Genomic DNA, 20,216 nt, shown 5'->3' with positions numbered 1-20,216 from the left:
AAAGAAAGTCGAAAAAATAAAAAGAGAGACAATGAGATACCCGTGTGAAATACAGGGCACTATCTTACTGATGATCTCACTGTGCCATGAGTTGCCTTATGTCGACCCAGTACGGAGACAAACCGAGACTGGGTGACCTAGCACAGGTCAGAGTCTCTCTGGTAATCCCCTTGAGTGCTAACCCCAGAGTCCGATTAAACTAGCAGCTTCCTTCAAGGGAATACAGCAGGAACACAGACAGAGACATATAAATCTGCCCAAGCTTGTCCCAAAGCTGGTGAAACACGTACAACTCACAGGCCTCATGAGAACTCACAGCAGCCAATCACTAGCGGCTCTGCGCGGACAGGAGCAAAGTAAGGTCGCTCCTGCCACAGTTCACCGGGGGAGAGGAGGGGGGCAAAATTCTTAGAATGGGCTGGGACAGAAGGCGGGAGGGATCCTTCCAGGTCCAGCAGGCAGGCCCGGAAGAGGCCTACAACAGGTTCAGGAGGAGGGCGGGTCAGCACTGACCTGAATATAAACCGAGACCCCCATTTTTGGACCTTTTTTTGGCCCAAAGATCTGTTTATATTCAAGTATATACGGTATTTAAATCACCATCAAGTTCACTGTAAAGACATGTACTATCCAATTCTAATCTTAAAAAGAAGCAAATCATTGAGAAACACAAAAATAAAGGAATAAAGGAGCAAAGAATACACAGAATAGCAAATTACAGGAAAAGACTTTCAGCATCCCATGAAGAGCTGCAACAGAACAGCCATAATTTACACTACCAAGATATAGATTCATGACAAGCATAATGTAAAAGAAACCCAGAGAAAGCTTCTAATAAAAGCATGTGTTTCTAAATTTAGTTTTGACTACTTACCTATACCCTATTTTAAACAGTAGTTAAAAATAAATATTAAAGTTAGAGTGCAATCTCCAAGGCTGAATTGTCACACAAGGAACATTTAAATGTACATTAACAGCAAAAATTTGTTCCATTCTGATGGTACAAGAACTCACCTTACCAGAATTTCAGTTTTAGTACCACAAAATGCTAGTCACTGTAGAACTTCAGAGCTCTGAAAACGCAACTTGTTCTCACTGATCACCACCAAAAGACACTTTTGAAGCTTCACCTGTAAAGTCACAAGTAAAATCAGACTGCAGAGCTCTAAAACTGTCAGCTTCATCTGTTCTCTTAAGATGACACCATGTGTCTGCAAGCACGCACGTGCGAGCACACATGAGACATGTGAACAAAATGAAAACACACTCAAAATTGTTTTACTCCATCATTCACCTCTGTTCCATTCTCTCATTCTATACAGGATCCACTGCAGTTCTCCTGCATACCCCAGGCAAAGTTAGATACAGCATTAGCTTCTGCCAAGCACTTATTCTAACCTGTGCAATCAAGCAGATGAGCTCCCAGCAATGCGTATGACCAACTACAGTTGCTCATTAATTCCTGGTGGCAAGTACATACACAGGGATGCAATGACATTAGTGAATGACACTATCACTAGTGAATTCCTCCTACCGCCACCACCCTAATACATCCCCCGCAGGAGGGATGCCCACTCCCTCCAAGACATCCCTTGGCAAGAGGGATACCCAAGTCCCTCCTGCTGGAACAACCCCCCAAACTCACCCAGACTCCGCCAGTACCTTTTTTAGTTGGCCGGCCAAAGGGATGCTTACTCCTTCCGGTCGGCAGGGCCACCTCCTCTGAATGGTAGGCCTTCCCCCTCAATCATGGGATGGGCCGGGGAGGGGCATCTGGGCCAAACTGAATCTTAGGCTTCTCCAAGTGAATTCTGGGATGCACTGGGAGTGGCCTAGGACTCAATTGGACAGATCCCCTAGGCCACCCCCTCATGGGAGTGGCTTAAGGGATCTGGCCAATCGGAGTCCTAGGCCCCTCCCACTGCATCCCAGAATACACTGGGAGGCCTACGATTCTGTTTGGCCCAGGTGCCTAAGGCCCTGCCTATGGGAGGGGTCTTAAGTGCCTGGGCCAATCAGGGCCTTAGGCCCCTACCCAGTGCATTCCACGATGCACTGGGAAGGCCCGCCATTCATTGGAGTAAGCATCCCTCCAGCCGGCCAACTGAAAAAAGGTACTGGTGGGGTTTGGGTGGGCATCCCTCCTGCCAGAGGACGTATCGGGGTGGTGGCTGGAGGAATTTGGCACTCCTGCTGCCAGAGACATTCGGGGGTGAGGGGGCTTCAGCAGGAGTGGGTATCCCTCCTGCTGGTCATCTTCGCAGAGAGGGGGGGCAGACAGATTCCCTGCTGTGGCCACTAAACTGATCGCGGTGGAGAGATTCCCTTGCCGCAATCAGCTTAGCGGCAACCCGTTAGCCCAAGTTGAGATGGTTCTCTTGATAACAGAACTCCAAGTCTGCTAGGGTCAAAAGCAACAAAGAGCTGAAAGGATTTCCTATGAAGTTTAGTCCGGCCCAGGTAATATGCCAAAGCACGTTTTCAATCTAAGGTGTGAAGAGCTGCTTCACCTGGACGGAAATGTGGCTTTGGGAAGAAAATAGGCAGAAAAACTGACTGGTTGAAATGGACTTCCGAGATGACTTTAGGCAGGAATTTGGGACAAGTTCAAATGTTATGGTAGAACCTTGTATATGGTGGATCTGATATTAGTGATTGGAGTTCACTCACTCAGCATGCAAACATGAAAAAGCCAAGTGCCAAGTGAGAAGTTTAAGAAAGCAAGTTATGAAGTCTCCTTTAGTCACTCACATGAGCAAATAGCACCACAAAGATCTCAGGCAATAGGTGGAAGGTTGATAGGTGGTTTAGTGTGGTAAAGTCTTTTCATGAATCTGGATTCCAAGGGATGAACAAAATAGAGGCTTCTTGTACAAGGGAACATGAAACGCACTGATGGTATTAAGATGTACTTGAAGTTGGTCAAGGGAGGTAAAATTCCTAGATGTCACAAATGACTGCTTCTTGGAGCAACTGTTTCAGGAACCAAGAGGGGTAGCTATTTTAGCTTTGGTCCTTAGTGGAATGCAGAACATAGTACAGGAGGTAACTGTTGGGTCCACTGAGAAACAGTGATCGTAAAATGATCAAATCTGAGCTGATAACTGGAGTGACATCACTAAAGAAGTCAACTAAAGGGCGACTACGATAAAATGAGGAAAATGGTCTGTGGCAAAGGTTAGAAGTATAAACCAGGCGTGAATGTTGTTTAAAAATACAATTGTGGAAGCCAAGACCAGATGTATTCCACATATTAAAAAAAGGTGGAAAGAAGAGAAAACAAGAGCCGTTGTGGTTAAAATGTGAAGTGAAAGAGGCTATTACAGCCAAGAAAACATCCTTTAAAAGAACAGAAAAAGGATTTCAATGAAGAAAATAAGAGGAGACATAAGCACTAGCAAGTTAGATGCAAAACAATGATAAAGAAAGCTAAAGAATATGAAGAACTTGCCAAAGAGGCAAAAACTCATTGTAACAATTTTTTAGGTAAATCAAAAGCAGAAAACATGTGAGGGAATCTGTGGGACCATTGGATGATCAAAGAGTACAAGGTGCGCTCAGGGAGGATCAAGCCATAGCGAAGAGACTGAATAAATTCTTTGCTTCAGTCTTACGGAAGATGATGTAAGAAATCTTCCAGAAACGAAAATGGTTTTCAAGTGTGATGAGGCAGAGGAAATGAAAGAAATTTTGGTGAACCTGGAAAACATACCAAGCCAAATCGACAAGTTAAAGAGTGATAAATCACCTGGACCAGATAGTATACATTCTAGGGTACTGAAAGAACTCAAACATGAAACTGCTGATCTATTTAGTGATCTGTATGTAACCTGTCGCTAAAATTGTCTGTGGTACCTGAAGATTGTAGGGTGGCCAATGTTACACCAATTTTTTAAAAGGATTCCAGGGGAGATCTGGGGAATTACAGACCGCTAAGCCTGACCTCAGTGCTGGGCAAAATGGTGGAAACAATTATAAAAAATAAAATTGTAAAACACAACATGATTTAATGAGACAGTCAGCATGGGTTCAGCTGAGAGAGGTCTTGCCTCACCAGTTTGCTTGACTTCTTTGAAGGTATGAACATGTGGATAAAAGGTGTTCTGATCCAGTAAGGCTATTCTTATGTTCTTAGAGAGTTGGAGAAGGAAGTCCAAAATGAATGGTAGAGGACATGTAATACCTTCATTCAACCATTTTGCAGTTCATGGTCCCCCAACGTTGGCTCTGGCTGGAAAGTCATTAAGATAAGTGTTGTTGCTCTTGTATAAAGTACATATTTAGACAAATATATATTTGATGAAGTTAAATAATCAAAAAATTGCACACCCCAGTTACAGTAGTTAGTTTTTTAAACTAATTTATTATTAAATATTTAATAAATGAATAAATAAATAATCAAATTTGAGGTTAGGAAGGAGGTTTTGAAGTAAATGATTACATCACATGCATTCAGAATGAGGACTTGAAATAACATCCAAGTTATAAAAGATCTCTTTACTGAGAATTATGCATATTTATGATACTTCAACCTCATTATAAATTTTGGGGATGAGTCCTATTTTTAAATTAGGGTATTGCTTACATGTTTAGAACAAGTGGGTTAAAAATTTAACCATTTATAAATTAAGACACTTTATGTGCAAAAGAAAAATTGTTGAATGAAGGTATTACAAGTTATCCTTTAGACCCCCTATTTGGTTGGTTTGTATACATTTAGTTCTGGGTTAGATAATTTATAAATTGATCCGTGTATGTAGTTTGGTAGAGGACATGCGACAGGTTCAAGAGAAATGTAGTACACACTAGGCAAGGAAGTTTTTCCGAAAGCTTCAATGGCAGCAGATACTGCAGCAGAAAGAGTGAAGGCATTTACCTGCTCAGTGAAATAAAACATACTGAGAGTACTAATGAGTGAGGGTTCAGATGGAGGAGAGAATATTCATTTTGTGTTAATAGCTTTGGGAACGGCTGCAAATGGCTAGGTTCTTGCGTTAAGAGCTTGAAGAGTGTGAACCAAGGTTGACATGGCCAGTGCGGTGCTATGGAGGATCATGGCGCTTCGATCCTGGCAAAGTTTGAGTAAAGTCTTCCCTATGAGAGGGACTGGAGTGAATGCGTAATCAATTTCTCCAATTGATGAAGTAGGTGATTGGGGGCATATAGTCTGGAGCAGTGAAGTGGAAGTTTATGGTTGTGGGGGGAAGCAAAGATCTATTTCCAGAATCCCTCATTTCGAGAAAATATGACTAAGATGGACATGCTGAATATGCCCGCTAATGAATTTTGACAACCCACTAGACAAACTGCTCTGAAAAGAATGCCATAAGCAGTCACCCAAGTCCAAATGTGGATTGCTCCCATGCAAAGAGGGTGAGATCCTGTGTCCCCCTTGCTAGTTTCTTTAGAACATGGTAATTTGATTGTCGGTTTAGATTAGGACTAACTGTCAGAGGAGTTGGGTCCTGAAAAGCACAGTTACTTACCATAACAGGTGTTATCCAAGGACAGCAATGGGTAAGAGCGATGCCAGCGGGACAGGGGGGTGCATGCATGGAGGGCGAAGGCATGGATCATCTTGGAAAGACAAGTAACCACACCTTGTAAAGTGTATAAGATTAGGGGATATCTTGTATGCAGCGATTCTAGCGACATGCAAAGCACAAGAGCGAAATGCAAGACAGTAGAAAGTAGACGAGACTTGTGTTCAACCCGTTTCACTAAATTGTGCAGGTGATTTTGGTGCATGTTATACATACTGGTGCAGTGCATGTTCGTTAATGCTTGTGTAACTTCCCAAAGCAAAATCACTGTCATTAAGTGGAGGAATTAAAATAATTTCAATATATAAAAGGAATTCTTTGAAAGAGCAGGTTTAATTTCCCCGAGTTATTGTATTTGCTTTTTTTGAAAATTGTGGTTATAGAAATTAAGGTTTTGCCATCTACAGAAAGCTTCTTCTACAAAACTAGAAATTATTATTAGTAAAGGCCTGGTGATTTCTTAAAATATTTTGACATTTACTTACGAACTGATATGTTCAGAACATAGTTTTTTTCCCTCCTCATAACGTAATCATAGTTAGGAATTCCAAAATTGTAATGGAGATGTTATCAGTTTCTTTTTGTCAGGTGTAAGTCCTAACTTCTTGAATCCTGAGAATAACTGTCTGGCTTATACAGATTTTTACATTTGTGTGCAACAGCTAGAAAGATGGATAATAGAAGGATGGTTAATATATCTGGACACTTTTCTGAGTTTAAAAACGCCAATTCTTCTGCCTTTATAAGTGAGCTTATCCCGGTGCCCATTACAGAGGAAACACGCCTTTTTTCCTGTTTTTTTAGGGAACGGGAGCGGCAACATTTCTAAGTAAAATGGGAGGGTTCCCCCACATAAACCCCCTTGGAGCACTTTAAAATAGTGTTGAAATCCAGTGCGCTGACGTCCTGCGCACGATTGTCTCCCACGCTTTTGACTGGATATGTCTCTCCTAAATGTTTTCAAGATAAATGGAAGCAGGGACTGAAGGATGTGGGGGTAAAGCACAAGAAGTCAGTGCTAGTCATTTTGGTGAGGGGGAGATGGTCACCTCTATTTATATTTGGACTGGTTTATAAAGTATATATGGTAACCCTCAATTGAACTACTGTGTTTCCCCCCAAAATAAGCCCTAGCATCATTTTTGGGGTAGGTCTTAATATAAGCCCTACCCCAAAAATAAGACCTAGTCTCGAGATTCGCTGGCAACTCTTCAACCCAGTCCCCCCCGCCACTCCCCCCCACTGCGCAGCCGAACCCATGTTGACATTCCATCCTTCCCTTCCCGCTGACCACAAGCAAGCCCTACCTTTCAACAAAAGCAGCGTCAGGCAGGCAGAACTCTAAACAGGCTGCTTGGCCTTGTCCATCAGGGATTTCACTCTGCCGCGTTACTGATGATGTCATCAGTAACGCGGCAGAGTGACGCTGCTTAGGTTGAAGGTAGGGCTCATGCTCAGTCGGCGGGAAGGGAAGGATGGTCAGCAGGGGTTCAGCTGCACAGTGGGGACAGGGGTTCTGCTGCACGATGGAGGGAGGGAAGGATAGAAGCTGGACAAGGCTGCATGAGGGATGGGAGGGAAGATTAGAAGCTGGGCAAACTTCTACTGCACAGGGGGATGGGTAGGATGAGAGGAAAGATGCTGCATATGTGGGGGAAAGGAAAGAGGAAGAATTGGGGTGAAGGAGAGGGAGGGAGAGATGATCATGTGCATACCTCAAAAATAAGACCTAGTGCCTTTTTTGGGTCCCAAAAGAATATAAGACACTGTCTTATTTTCGGGGAAACAAGGTAGGTACAAAATACCAAAAGTACTTGCATATAATTTGTAAACAGCTTTCATTGTAACCAAATCCTATCCCCTTTCTTTTCTAAATAAATATTGAGTAACCTTTTCTTTCCACATTTCTCAGAAAGATTACAGCAAAACATTAAAAAATATAGTTAATGTGTTAGCAAAACAAACATATGAAAATCAACTACATACATGAACATTTGACTAATACAGCTCCTGCCCAAACCATGGCTCCCCCGCTAACAACCAAGTCAACAAAGTAGTAACCACCTGCCAAACAGACTTCTACTTATTTTGCTTGCAGCTAATTGGTCAAATCCAACTACCTGTTAATTTCATCACTGCTTTTATCACAGCTTCCCAGATCAAACCATCTACATGCACTATAGAAATAAGTAGTATTAGTACATAGTTGCCTAAAACCACAAAAAGACAGGAACTTATCACCCAACAGTCCACCTCATGATTCTCTTTTCCCTATTTTGCCTCGGCTTTCACCATTAATAAGCATATAAGCTTAGTAAAGTCCCTGCTTCTCTCTGGGGATGAGCATTAGGGAATGGATCCAACTATTTGGGATCCTGCCAGGTACTTGTGGCCTGAACTAGCCAAAATCAGAAACAGGATTTTATGGCATACTGGATCAGACCAAAGACATCTTATGTCCTCATACTTTCAACCACCCTTACCCCAGGTATACAACACTTCATCCACCCTGTTCACCCCATGCACTCTTTCACCTCACTCTCAGCCTAATTTTCTTTACTGCACTGAGTTATGTATTTATGAAATTATTGGAACTTTATGCTCCAATTTCCTATTACAATGCCTGGCCACCCCTCAAACTCAGGGTTGCCATACAACCTAGCTGAAGCTGTAAGGGTAGAATTGGGAGTGAATAGCAAATGAGTGGACTTAACTTAGAACAGAGGATTCAGGTGGAAACTGTACAGGTTACCTAAGAGGGAGGAGTCCAGAAGATGGACACTAGGAAATGGCCTCCTAGTCACACTCCAATTTCCTCCTCCCACTAGAGTTTTATTTTTTAAACCTTTGGCCTCCCTCATCCTCCTCCTACATAAGAAGAACATAAGAATTGCCTTACTGGGACAGACTGAAGGTTCATCAGTATCCTGTTTCCAACAGTGATCAATTCAAGTCACAAGTACCTGGTTAAGAGGCCAAAAGTGTAAAACAGATTTTATGCTGCTTATCCTAGAAATAAACAATTGATTTTCCTCATCTTAAAAGACAATGGACTTTTATTTTAGAAAATTATTCAAACCTTTTTTTTTTTTTTTTAAATCCTGTGAAGTTTTTATTGCTTTTACCACATTCTCTGGCTATGAATTCTAGCGTTTAATTTATACTGAGGGTCCTTTAGCAAAGCTGCGGTTGTGATGCCTATGTGGCAAATGCAACACAGCCTATTCACTTCCCATGGCCTGCTTCTCAATTGCCACTTCAGGACTCAATTCCACAGCCCTGCATGAAGTAAATTTAAAACAAAGAGGAGAAAATGTTCCTATTTAGTAGCTTCATTGCCTGCTCCCTAGTCCTAGTATTTTTGGAAACAGTAAACAAGCAATTCATGTCTACCCCTCACACATCACTCAATATTTTATAGAACTTTATCATATCTCCCCCAAGCTGAAGAGCCCTAGCTGCTTTAGCTTTTCCTCATAGGAAGTCATCCCAACCCCTTTATCGCCCTTGTCTGCTGTACCTTTTATTTTATTTTTTTAATCCCGCTATATATTTTTGGGAAGTGCAGTGACCAGAATTGCATATAATATTCAGGATGCAGTTACACCACAGAGCAACACAAAGGTATTGTAACATTTTCAGTTTTGTTTTCCATTTCTTTCCTAATAATTCAAAACATTCTACAGTATTTTCTTTCTTAGCTGCCACTGCAAACTGAGCAGAGGGTTTTGAACATAAAATCAACATTAACACCTTGATCCCTTTAATGGGTGGTGACTTCTAATGTAGAATCTTGCATCAAAGAAACACCGAAAATGAAAACACATAAAGACCATATGGTCTATCCAGGTCATCTACATCCCTTTTTCTCTCTTAGAGATCCATGTAGCTATAGTTTGGGATCCTCTTTCCAACCACCATCATCACTTTGCACGTGCTCAAATTAAACATCATCTGCCAATTAGAGCCTAGTTGCCCAGTCTGGTAAAGGTCCTCTCGTGATTTACCCACGTTAAAGGTGCTAATGACACAGGGTTGTTTAATTACCTCCCTAGTTATTCCTATCTCCAGATCATTTATAAAGATGTTTAAAAAGCAACAGTCCCAGCACAGACCATAGGGAACCCAGTTATTTGCCCTTCTTCATTAAGGATACTGACCATTATCATGCGTCTAGCGAGAAAAGGGATGTGACAAATATTACCAACCCCATCAGCAACTTGACAGCCAGTCTGGCCTCCTGATGATATATATAAAAAAAAAAAACAACAAAAACCCAACCAACAGTATTGGGAAGAACCTGCTCCTCTCATTTCAGGACAATCTCTCTCTCACTCTTTCAACTGGGGGGGAAAACTCTCCCCTCACTTCAGCACAATCTCACAATCTAATTTGGGGCTAAGCCTTCCTCCTCACCTCAGAACTCTCTCTCTCTCGCCCATTCTTTAATTTGGGCACAAACCTCGCTCCAGCACAATCTCAACACTCTAATTTTAACAACAAGCCTGCTTCTGCAGCCACCTTCTGAGCAAGCGCGTCACAATCAACTCACTATCGCCGCCTATGCATGCGCACCACGCCCGGACAGGAACTAGCGACATCTCGGGAAGACGCGCGAGGAACATGCGCAGAGCGCGCGACGCCTCAGGCCAATGCGCGGCGCCTGCGCACCACCTCTCTCTGCCTACCGCGGCTATTTGGCGGAATGGTGAAGCTCTTTGGACCCCAACTGCTAAGCAGCGTACAGGGCTTACAAGAAATGCTTTAGTGCCACGGGCAAGAGGAAAGGAACCAAAGCGACTGGGTGGGTTCCGCGACTTCTCAACGCTCACCTCACAACAACCGCCCAGCTCGCAGCCTCGCTCCCCTCATCACACTGCCACTATACATCCGGGACTCGCCGCGCTTTGGTGACATCAACACGCACGAAACCAGGGCTTTGTAACGCGCCTGCGCTGGGCTCCATACAGATGAAAAGGCGGGAGAAGGCGGAGAGCAGTCAAGTCCTAGAGTTGCAAACTTTGAGAGGGATAACTCGTCGCTTTCCCTTGTTCTTCATTCTCCCGCTCCCTATGTTGCCCCCCCTGGACCACCCCTTCCACGGGCAGCTCAATAAACCTGAATTGTACAGCAAGCTACTTTTTATCTGTGAACAGGTTTGGGGTTGTTAGCAGGGACACGTCTAGACAACTATCTAGGGTGGTGACAGAGGCAAGCCTAATTACTGCTGCCAAGCATTGGATCCACCCACACAGCGTGATCCCCTTTAAATGACTGATAAAAATACGTTACAAAGAAGAATTCCCAAAACCCATGCACACTGGCCTGGTATAAGAGGGGCATCTCTCCTTTCCCAACTCCCAATGCACCGTTCCCCGCACCTCGCACGCTCCCCGCCTCCTCTAATCTTCGTCGGCAGCGAGCAGCAATGCTTATTCGCTGCTGCTGCTGCTACTACTACTACTACCGGCCTCATCCCTTTCTCTGACGTCACGTCCTGTTCGCGGGGACCTGGAAGTGAGATGCTGCGCGCAGCTAGCGAAGATTTGAAGGGGGGGGGGGGAGGCTATACCGTGAGCGAGTGTCCCTCACTCGGCCACTGTCAATGCAACGAAGCAATCCCTGGCCAGTTTGCACCAATCAATAGATCTCCCCTTACATTTAGTATAATTCAACCAAATCTTCTTTCTGGAATGAAATATGTGGTTACCACATGGCTCCAGAAAAAGGAGGATGGATTGAGACATCCGGGTTTTATTTCCATTTGAAAGCAATGGAAGTAAGGAGTAGAGTGCTGCCCAATTTAGGGAAATTTTTTTCTATTGGATTTGCTTTTCCTGCCCAATCGGGTGGGTGTTTTTTGGGGTGTTTTTTTTTTTTCAAAGGGCCCGGTGGATTTAGTTTGTAACCTTTTCACCCACCCCACTAGTGCAGTGGTATAACTAAACAAAATAAAAAACTTTTTCTCTCTCTGGTAGGTCCTAACGCTCACTAACACCAGCTCTGGCAGGCTACACTTTTCAAATCTGACATATTGTAATCACAAAACAGAAAATAAAATTATTTTTTCTAACCTTTTGTTGTCTGGTCAAATTATTCAAATCATGTTGAGCCCTAGCTCTAGTTCCTGTTTGTCTTCTGTTAATTCGCTCAGAAGGGGCTCCTGCCCATTTGATGTTTTTTTCTTTCTGGTGCTCACCATCCATCTTCCATCTCTGTACCTTCCCTCTTCTTTTTCTCTCCCTGCCTTGTGCCCTAGGTCAGCCCTCTCTATTCTCCTCCATGCAGCATCTTCCCCCTCCATTATATACAACATTTTTCTCTATCTCTATGCACTATCTCTCACTACCCTCCACCCTATGTCCAACATTGCATGTCTCCCTCCCATCCACCATCTGCAGAATTTCCCCCTCCTACCTCTTTCTGCCTCTCTTGCATTTCTCCCTTTCCTCCAACCCATGTCTAATAATTCTTCTTCTCTTCTCCCCTGTGCAGCAGCTTTCCATCCCTCCCTCACAGCCCTAGGTGCAGCACTTCCTAAAGCAGCAGCAATGGCTGGCTGTGAATAGGCAGTTTGTGGCCCTGCCCCGCCAGGGCTGCCCTCTGTCACGTCATCACTGATGTGGCAGAGTGAAGGCCCCAGCAGCCTGAGCAGAGCGTTGTTGCTGCTGGTTTAGGAGGCCCAGTGGTATGTCAGCTCTCAAGGGGTGGAGGTTTGATTACTGAATCGGTGAGTCTGATTTTTGGGGAATCAGGCAGCACTACTGTACAGAAATGGGGTTGATAGGAATCCTGCAGGGTTGTTCTCCATTGGGTCTGTGGGGATTCCAGCGGGATGGAAGCATCTCGCAGGGCTCCCAGCAGCAACTCCTTCCTGCCGTCCAGCCACACTCGCCCCTTCACAAAGCTGTGTTCAGCACTCCCTGTACACCACCTGCAACTGACCCAGAAGCCTTCTCTCCAATATCAAAAGGAAGGCTTCTGATCAGCCACATGCAGCATGCAGGAACTGCTGCCTGCAGCCCTGTGAAGAAGCAAGTGCGGCTGGAAGGCAGGACTAAAGAGCCCCACCTGCACAGCTGGAGGGAGGAGGCACAAGCTTGGGCCACAGAAAAGGGAAGGAGCAAACAAGCGTGTTAGGACAAGGAAGGGAGAGAGGGGGCATGAACTTAAGACATAAAGGAGAGAGGAAGGAGGCATGAACTTGGGACATAGGATGGAGGGAGGGAATAGAAAGGGAGAATTGTTGGGCATGAGTGTGAATGAGAGGGAAAGAGATGGTGCACATGGGGAATGGAAGAAAGAGGAGAATTGGACATAGGGAGGGGAGGAGTGAAGTAGAGATGCCTGGGAAAGAGAAAGATGAGAGGGAGACGTGATGGAGAGGGAACAGTGGGACATTGAAAGGGATGCAAGAAGGAGGAATGTTGGACATCATGGTGGAGGGAATGGAGGGAGATATGTGTGCTGGAGAGAGGAGATAGAAGGAGAAAAGTTGGGCATGGGGCTGGTGAGCAGGGACAAAAGATGCTGCACATGGTCCGGGGGATAAGAGAGAGGAAGAAATGTTGAATGTGGCAGTAGAGGGGGTGGAAAAGATGCACCCTGGAACCCTCTCTTTCCACACTCCCTTTGCAGCAAAGGAGGGAATGAGAAAAAGAGAGATGATGGAGACAGAGAGATGATGGAGACAGGGAGATGTTGCACATGGGGGTAGAGGAGAGAGGAAGAAATGCTGTACAGGAGTGGGGAGGGGAAAAAGAGGAAGAATGATCCAGGTTAGAAGGAAGTGAGGATGCTGTACTGTGGGAGGGAGAGAGGGAAGAGAAATGCTGGACCATGGTAGGAGCATGGTAGAAGAAGAATTTGCAGAAGACAGGAAAGAAGAAAAAAAAAAGAAACTGGAACAAACTTGATGGAAAAATAAAGCTCCAGCCAACAAAGGTAAAAAAAGGAATTTATTGACTGAAATATGTATATTTATATGGAGTTATATCCCATCCTCCCAGAAGAGCTAATGACGATTTACAAGTTTACATATATACAGCAGATGTTTTTGTTTTGTATTCAGCAGAAAAGTTAATGCATTTATGGTTTTATTTCTCCATTGTTGAAGTACTTGCTGACCCTTGCAGTGGCTGGTGGGGATCCCCAAGCACCATCAGCTGAGGACCTCCTCCAAAGGCAGCCAGAATATCCCTCCACCATGCTGGCAGCATCTCTGAATCACCGAGGTGCCAGCAACTGTGACACAGGGACGCTGCTGCTGCTGCCTGCCAAGATTGGCAAAAAGGACCATCTTCAGAAGTCCCTAGCTGACATACCTTGAGGGTCCTCATCAGTTGGAGTATTTATATTTTATATTTACATTAGAGGTTCTGGTAGAGACCCATTTACAAATTATTCTTCCCAATTAATATTTCAAAATTAATAAAGGACTCCTTTTACAAAGGTGCACTAGGGCCTTAACGCGCTTGATAGTGCGCATTAAATTCCCGAACACGCTAGCCACTACCGCCTCCTTTTTAGGAGGTGGCCGCTGTAATTTTGTGCGTGCACTAAAAACCCTAGCGCACCTTCGTAAAAGGAGCCCAAAGTGTCTTTGCTTATTTGTAAATGAGTCTCTACCAGAAACTTTAATTCAGTAGCATAATTAAATAATAATAACTTTATTTTTTAAACCGCAATACCACAGCAGTTCAGAGCGGTTTATAGAGGAAGAGACTGTACACAGACAGCGATGATACAGAAAAAGATTTTCAAATTGCATTAGCAAGTCAAGAGTAGTCAGGTATATCCAGAGTCATTTCAGATATACAAGGCAGGAAGGGAGTCAGAGAAATTTATCAAAGAGGTAGGTTTTAATTGATTTCCTGAAGGTTTGGTAGGAGGGTGCATTCGAAATGAGAGTGGTTAGACATTTATTCCATTTGCCTGCTTGGAAAGATAGAGATATATCAAGGAATCTCTTGTAGATACAGCCCTTCAAGGATGGGAAGGCAAATAGATAGGCACTACGTGTGCAGGTGGTGCCTGAAAATTCAAAATGGTGCGACAGGTAGAAATACTTCTGAAGTTTATGGGGATGGGTGGGGACAGGTTTAATTTTTGTCCCTGTGCAACACTCTAGTAAGGAGAACAGATTGAGACATCTGGATTTTACTTCCTTGCAAGTAAAACCTGGACATCTGAGTCCATTCTTGTTTTTATCCCAGGACAAGCAGGCAGCCTATTCTCACATATGGGTGACGTCATCGACGGAGCCCGGATGTGGAAGTCTCGCAAGCAGACTTGCTTGTAGAAACTAGAAGTTTCGAGTTGACCGCACTGCGCATGCGCGAGTGCCTTCCCGACAACGCAGGGCGGGTCTCCTCAGTTTTCCGCGGAGCCCAGAAGTCCGTCTTTGACTCTCTGCGTGTAACTTTTCACTTCGTGCCTTCTCTATACCACGGTTTGTGCTTTTCTTCACGAATTGCTGTCTGTACATTGTTTTATTTTATTCTAGTTAAAAAAAATAAAAATTTAGTTCTTCCATTCGGCTGTCGGGGCAGGCCGCTCGGCTGCAGCCCAGGGGCTTTGACCTTGCAGTGGCTGTTTTTCCTTCTATGTCCCGGCCAGCAACAGGTTTCAAGAAGTGTAGCCAGTGTCAATGTTCGATTTCTCTCACGGACCCTCACACCAGGTGCCTCAAGTTGAAGATGAAGACTCAGAAGATAGCGTTCTTAGAGATCCTACCGGTACCAAGGGCAGATGTGAAAAGGCAGGAGGAACTACAAAAAATAAATGCATGGATGAGGAGATGGTGTGAGGAAGAGGGGTTTCACTTCGTGAGGAACTGGACAACGTTCTGGGGCAAGAGCAAGCTCTACAGGAGAGATGGACTGCACCTGAGCGCGGCGGGAACTAGACTTCTAGCAAGCAACATCAGGAGAGGAATAGAACAGGCTTTAAACTAAGAAGAAGGGGAAAGCCGACAGTCGACGATTCGGAAGAAGGTATCCCATGAAGATACTAAGGGGGAAAAAGGCTGGGAAGAAACAAGGGGCAAATTACAAGAGTTGACTAACCCAGAAGAGGAGATTAGAAGGGTTATAGCACAGGAGAAGAAACTAAAGATCGAAGCACAGGGAAAGAAAATGAAGACAAGAAAATACCAGGATCTAAATTGCATATATACCAATGCAAGGAGCCTAAGAAACAAAATGGGGAAATTAGAAGCCATAGCCAATGCAGAGGACATAGACATCATTGGAGTCTCTGAAACATGGTGGAATGAAGAAAACAAATGGGATACAGCACTGCCAGGGTACAAGCTCTATCACCAGGACAGGTCTGGACAGAAAGGAGGTGGAATAGCCCTATACATAAAAGAAAGCATACAATCGACAAGAGTGGACACAGCAGAGACAATCAACAATCTGGAATCGCTATGGGTTAAAATACCGGGAAGGAAAGGGCCTGAAATAAAGATGGGCCTCTACTATCGTCCACCTGGGCAAACCAGAGATATCGATGAAGAAATGGAAGCCGAGATAAAGCAAGAATGCAATAGCAGTAACACAGTTATTATGGGAGACTTTAACTATTCCGGGATATACTGGAGTCTTGGAAGCTCAAAATGCGCTAGGGAGACAGAATTCCTGGAGGCTACACAAGATTGCTTCATGGAGCAGCTTGTTAGAAAACCGACGAGAGGATATGCCAATCTGGATCTAATCCTAAATTGGTTAAGGGGACCTGCAAAGGAAGTGAAAGTAGTGGGACCGTTGGGAAACATCGATCATAATATGATCAAATTCAAGGTTGAGGTAGGGATACCGAAAGGAAAGAGAACCATAGCGATTATATTCAACTTCAAGAAAGGAAACTATGAAGCAATGAGGGAAATGGTAAGGAAGAAACTTAGGAACACTTCCAAGAAAAGGCAGACGGTAGAACATGCCTGGTATTTTTTCAAGGACACGGTGAGTGAGGCGCAAAATCTGCATATCCCCGGATTCAGAAAGGGGTGCGAAAAGAGTCGAACAAAAGACCTGGCATGGATAACTAAAGTAGTGAAGGAAGTGATAGGCAATAAGAAAAATTCATTCAGGAAATAGAAAAAGTACAAAACTTAGGAGAACTGGAAAGAGCACAGGAAGTATCAAAAAGAATGTCACCATGTGGTTTGAAAAGCCAAAAGAGAGTATGAAGAGAGGCTAGCCAGGGAAGCACAAAATTTCAAACCGTTCTTTAGATATGTTAAAGGGAAGCAGCTGGTTAGGGAGGAGGTGGGACCACTGGACGACGGAGACAGGAATGGAGTGGTGAAGGAGGAGAAAGAAGTGGCAGAAAGACTTAACATGTTCTTCTCATCTGTATTTACAAATGAAGACATATCCAACATACCTGAGCAAATCTTCAATGGAGATCAAGCAGAAAAATTAATATCCATGGAAGTGAACCTTGAGGACGTACGCAGGCAGATAGAAAAATTAAAAACTGACAAATCCCCGGGTCCGGACGGAATCCACCCAAGGGTTCTGAAGGAACTAAAGGAGGAAATAGTGGACCTACTTCAGCAAATTTGCAATCTATCCCTGAAAACAGGTGAGATCCCGGAGGATTGGAAGATAGCCAATGTTACACCCATCTTTAAAAAGGGATCAAGAGGTGATCCGGAAAACTACATACCGGTAAGTCTGACCTCGGTTCTGGGGAAAATGGCGGAAGCGCTGATAAAAGACAACATCGATGAACATTTTGAAAGAAACAAACTTCTGATAACCAGCCAACATAGATTCTGCAAGGGGAGATCATGCCTAACGAACTTATTGCACTTCTTCAAAGGAGTTAACAGACGGATGGATAGAGGAGACCCCATAGACATCATATATCTAGATTTCCAAAAGGCCTTTGACAAGGTACCCCATGAACGCCTACTTCGGAAACTGAAGAACCATGGGGTGGAAGGAGACGTACATAGATGGATCAGGAATTGGTTGGCGGGTAGGAAACAGAGGGTAGGAGTGAAGGGCCACTACTCAGACTGGAGGAGGGTCACGAGTGGTGTTCCACAGGGCTTGGTGCTCAGACCGCTGCTATTTTATATGTTTATAAATGATCTAGAAACAGGGATGAAGTGCGAGATAATAAAATTCGCGGACGACACCAAACTATTTAGTAGAGCTTGGACTAAAGAGGACTGCGAAGAATTACAAAGGGACTTGAACAAACTGGGGGAATGGGCAACGAGATGGCAGATGAAGTTCAACGTTGAGAAATGTAAAGTACTACATGTGGGAAGCAGAAACCTGAGGTACAGCTATACGATGAGAGAGATGTTATTGAATGAGAGTACCCAAGAAAGGGACTTGGGGGTAATGGTGGACATGACAATGAAGCCGACGGCACAGTGCGCAGCGGTCACTAAGAGAGTGAATAGAATGCTAGGTATAATCAAGCAGGGTATTGCAACCAGAACGAAAGAAGTTATCCTGCCGTTGTATTGGGCGATGGTGCCTCCGCATCTGGAGTACTGCGTCCAATATTGGTCGCCGTACCTTAAGAAGGATATGGCGATACTCGAGAGGGTTCAGAGGAGAGCGACACGTTTGATAAAATGTATGGAAAACCTTTCATACGCTGAGAGATTGGAGAAACTGGGTCTCTTTTCCCTGGAGAAGAGGAGACTTAGAGGGGATATGATAGAGACTTACAAGATCATGAAGGGCATAGAGAGAGTAGAGAGGGACAGATTCTTCAAACTTTCAGAATATAAAAGAACAAGAGGGCATTCAGAAAAGTTGAAAGGGGACTGATTCAAAACGAATGCTAGGAAGTTTTTCTTCACTCAACGTGTGGTGGACACCTGGAATGCACTTCCAGAGGGCGTAATAGGGCAGAGTACGGTACTGGGGTTCAAGAAAGGATTGTCAATTTCCTGTTGGAAATGTGGATAGAGGGGTATAGATAGAGGATTACTGCACAGGTCCTGAACCTGTTGGGCCGCCACGTGAGCGGGCTGCTGGGCACGATGGACTTCAGGTCTGACCCAGTGGAGGCATTGCTTATGTTCTTATGTCCAACACTGGTCGCTGTACATGAAAAAGGACATAGTACTACTTGAAAGTGTCCAGAGAAGAGCGACAAAAATGGTTAAGGGACTGGAGGAGTTGCCGTACAGTGAGAGGCTAGAGAAACTGGGCCTCTTCTCCCTTGAAAAGAGGAGACTGAGAGGGGGGACAACCATTAAGAGAGCATTTGGTATTTGGCCAGTTTGACATGTATAGCATAAAATGCAGAAACTACATGTAATTAATGGGTAATATTAAACAGAGAGAGGAAATGGACATTATATCAACAATATAACCTCCAAAAAGCAAATACACCCAGAGGATGCTTTCTCTTTTAACTTTTCCAGCCCCATAAATGCTCTGGTGACTGTAGAAAGATTTTCTCAAAGTCACGGTTAATTTCTTATACAATTCTTTTATTAAAAGTTCTTAATTTATATATTTTTTGTAATTGTTATGCTCATAATACAAGATGGAAGTGCCACCATATGGAATCACAGACAGCCATCACCATAAAGTATAGCCACTGAACAAATTACTGTTTATACACCGTTTACAAGCGTTTCTGCTTTTCTCAAGTATTACAAACTTGGCTTCAGTGGACCAGTGCTATTTGCTGTTATATTTTCAACATTTTTAAAATTTTTGTTTGTTTCAATATAAAATATTATTTGAGCAGTGAATATATGTACTTTATGATGACTGATGTCTGTGGTTTCATATGGTGCTTTGAGATAATGCAAACATTTCTTTGAGAGTCGTTTTTGGAGGTTATTTATTTGTTGACTATGTGACATGTTATTGGGGGTATATAAGAACATAAGAATTGCCGCTGCTGGGTTAGACCACTGGTCCATCGTGCCCAGCAGTCCACTCCCACGGCAGCCCCTAGGTCAAAGACCAGTGCCCTAACTGAGACCAGCCCTACCTGCATACGTTCTGGTTCAGCAGGAAGTTGTCTAACTTTGTCTTGAATCCCTGGAGGGTGTTTTCCCTTAAACAGCCTCTGGAAGAGCGTTCCAGTTTTCCACCACCCTCTGGGTGAAGAAGAACTTCCTTTCATTTGTACGGAATATATCCCCTTTTAACTTTAGAGAGTGCCGTCTTGTTCTCCCTACCTTGGAGAGGGTGAACAATCTGTCTTTATCTGCTAAGTCTATTCCCTTCAGTATCTTGAATGTTTCAATCATGCCCCCTCTCAGTCTTCTCTTTTCAAGGGAGAAGAGGCCCAGTTTCTCTAATCTCTCGCTGTACGGCAACTCCTCCAGCCCCTTTACCATTTTAGTTGCTCGTCTCTTGACCCTTTCGAGTTGTACCGTGTCCTTCTTCATGTACGGTGACCAGTGCTGGACGCAGTATTCCAGGTGAGGGTGTACCAAGGCCCGGTACAGCGGCATGATAACCTTCTCCAATTTATTCGTGATCCCCTTTGCTCATAACTTGACCCAGTCATAAATTGAAATAATTATGAACACCTGCACTAGTATATCCATGAAACTTGTCATACAACATGATTTCTGCCAGCTATGTTCAAAATTTCACAGTATTTCCTTGCCTATGAAAAATAAGTGTAATGCACCACTGTAAATAAGGACAATGTTCCAAACTGCAAGGGACA

General features: G+C 43.9%; 1 protein-coding gene across 10 annotated transcripts in view; it reads right to left on the bottom strand.

Annotated features, from left to right (window-relative positions):
- Window positions 1-11,061, bottom strand: part of SPOP (speckle type BTB/POZ protein) — a 70,391-nt gene extending 59,330 nt beyond the window's left edge. The window contains exons 1-2 of one of the 10 annotated variants that reach the window (XM_033918380.1): window positions 10,925-11,061; window positions 1,015-1,130 (exon numbers count right to left, since the gene is read on the bottom strand). The gene's annotated coding sequence lies outside the window, so the exon portion shown is untranslated. The other 9 variants (XM_033918385.1, XM_033918383.1, XM_033918388.1 and 6 more) reach the window with 9 other exon arrangements.
- Window positions 11,062-20,216: the final 9,155 nt, after the last annotated feature.

This window comes from Geotrypetes seraphini, chromosome 13 (genome assembly GCF_902459505.1).
Source record: "Geotrypetes seraphini chromosome 13, aGeoSer1.1, whole genome shotgun sequence".
In the NCBI taxonomy this organism is placed as follows: domain Eukaryota; kingdom Metazoa; phylum Chordata; class Amphibia; order Gymnophiona; family Dermophiidae; genus Geotrypetes; species Geotrypetes seraphini.
This window is presented reverse-complemented; position numbering and strand designations above follow the sequence as displayed.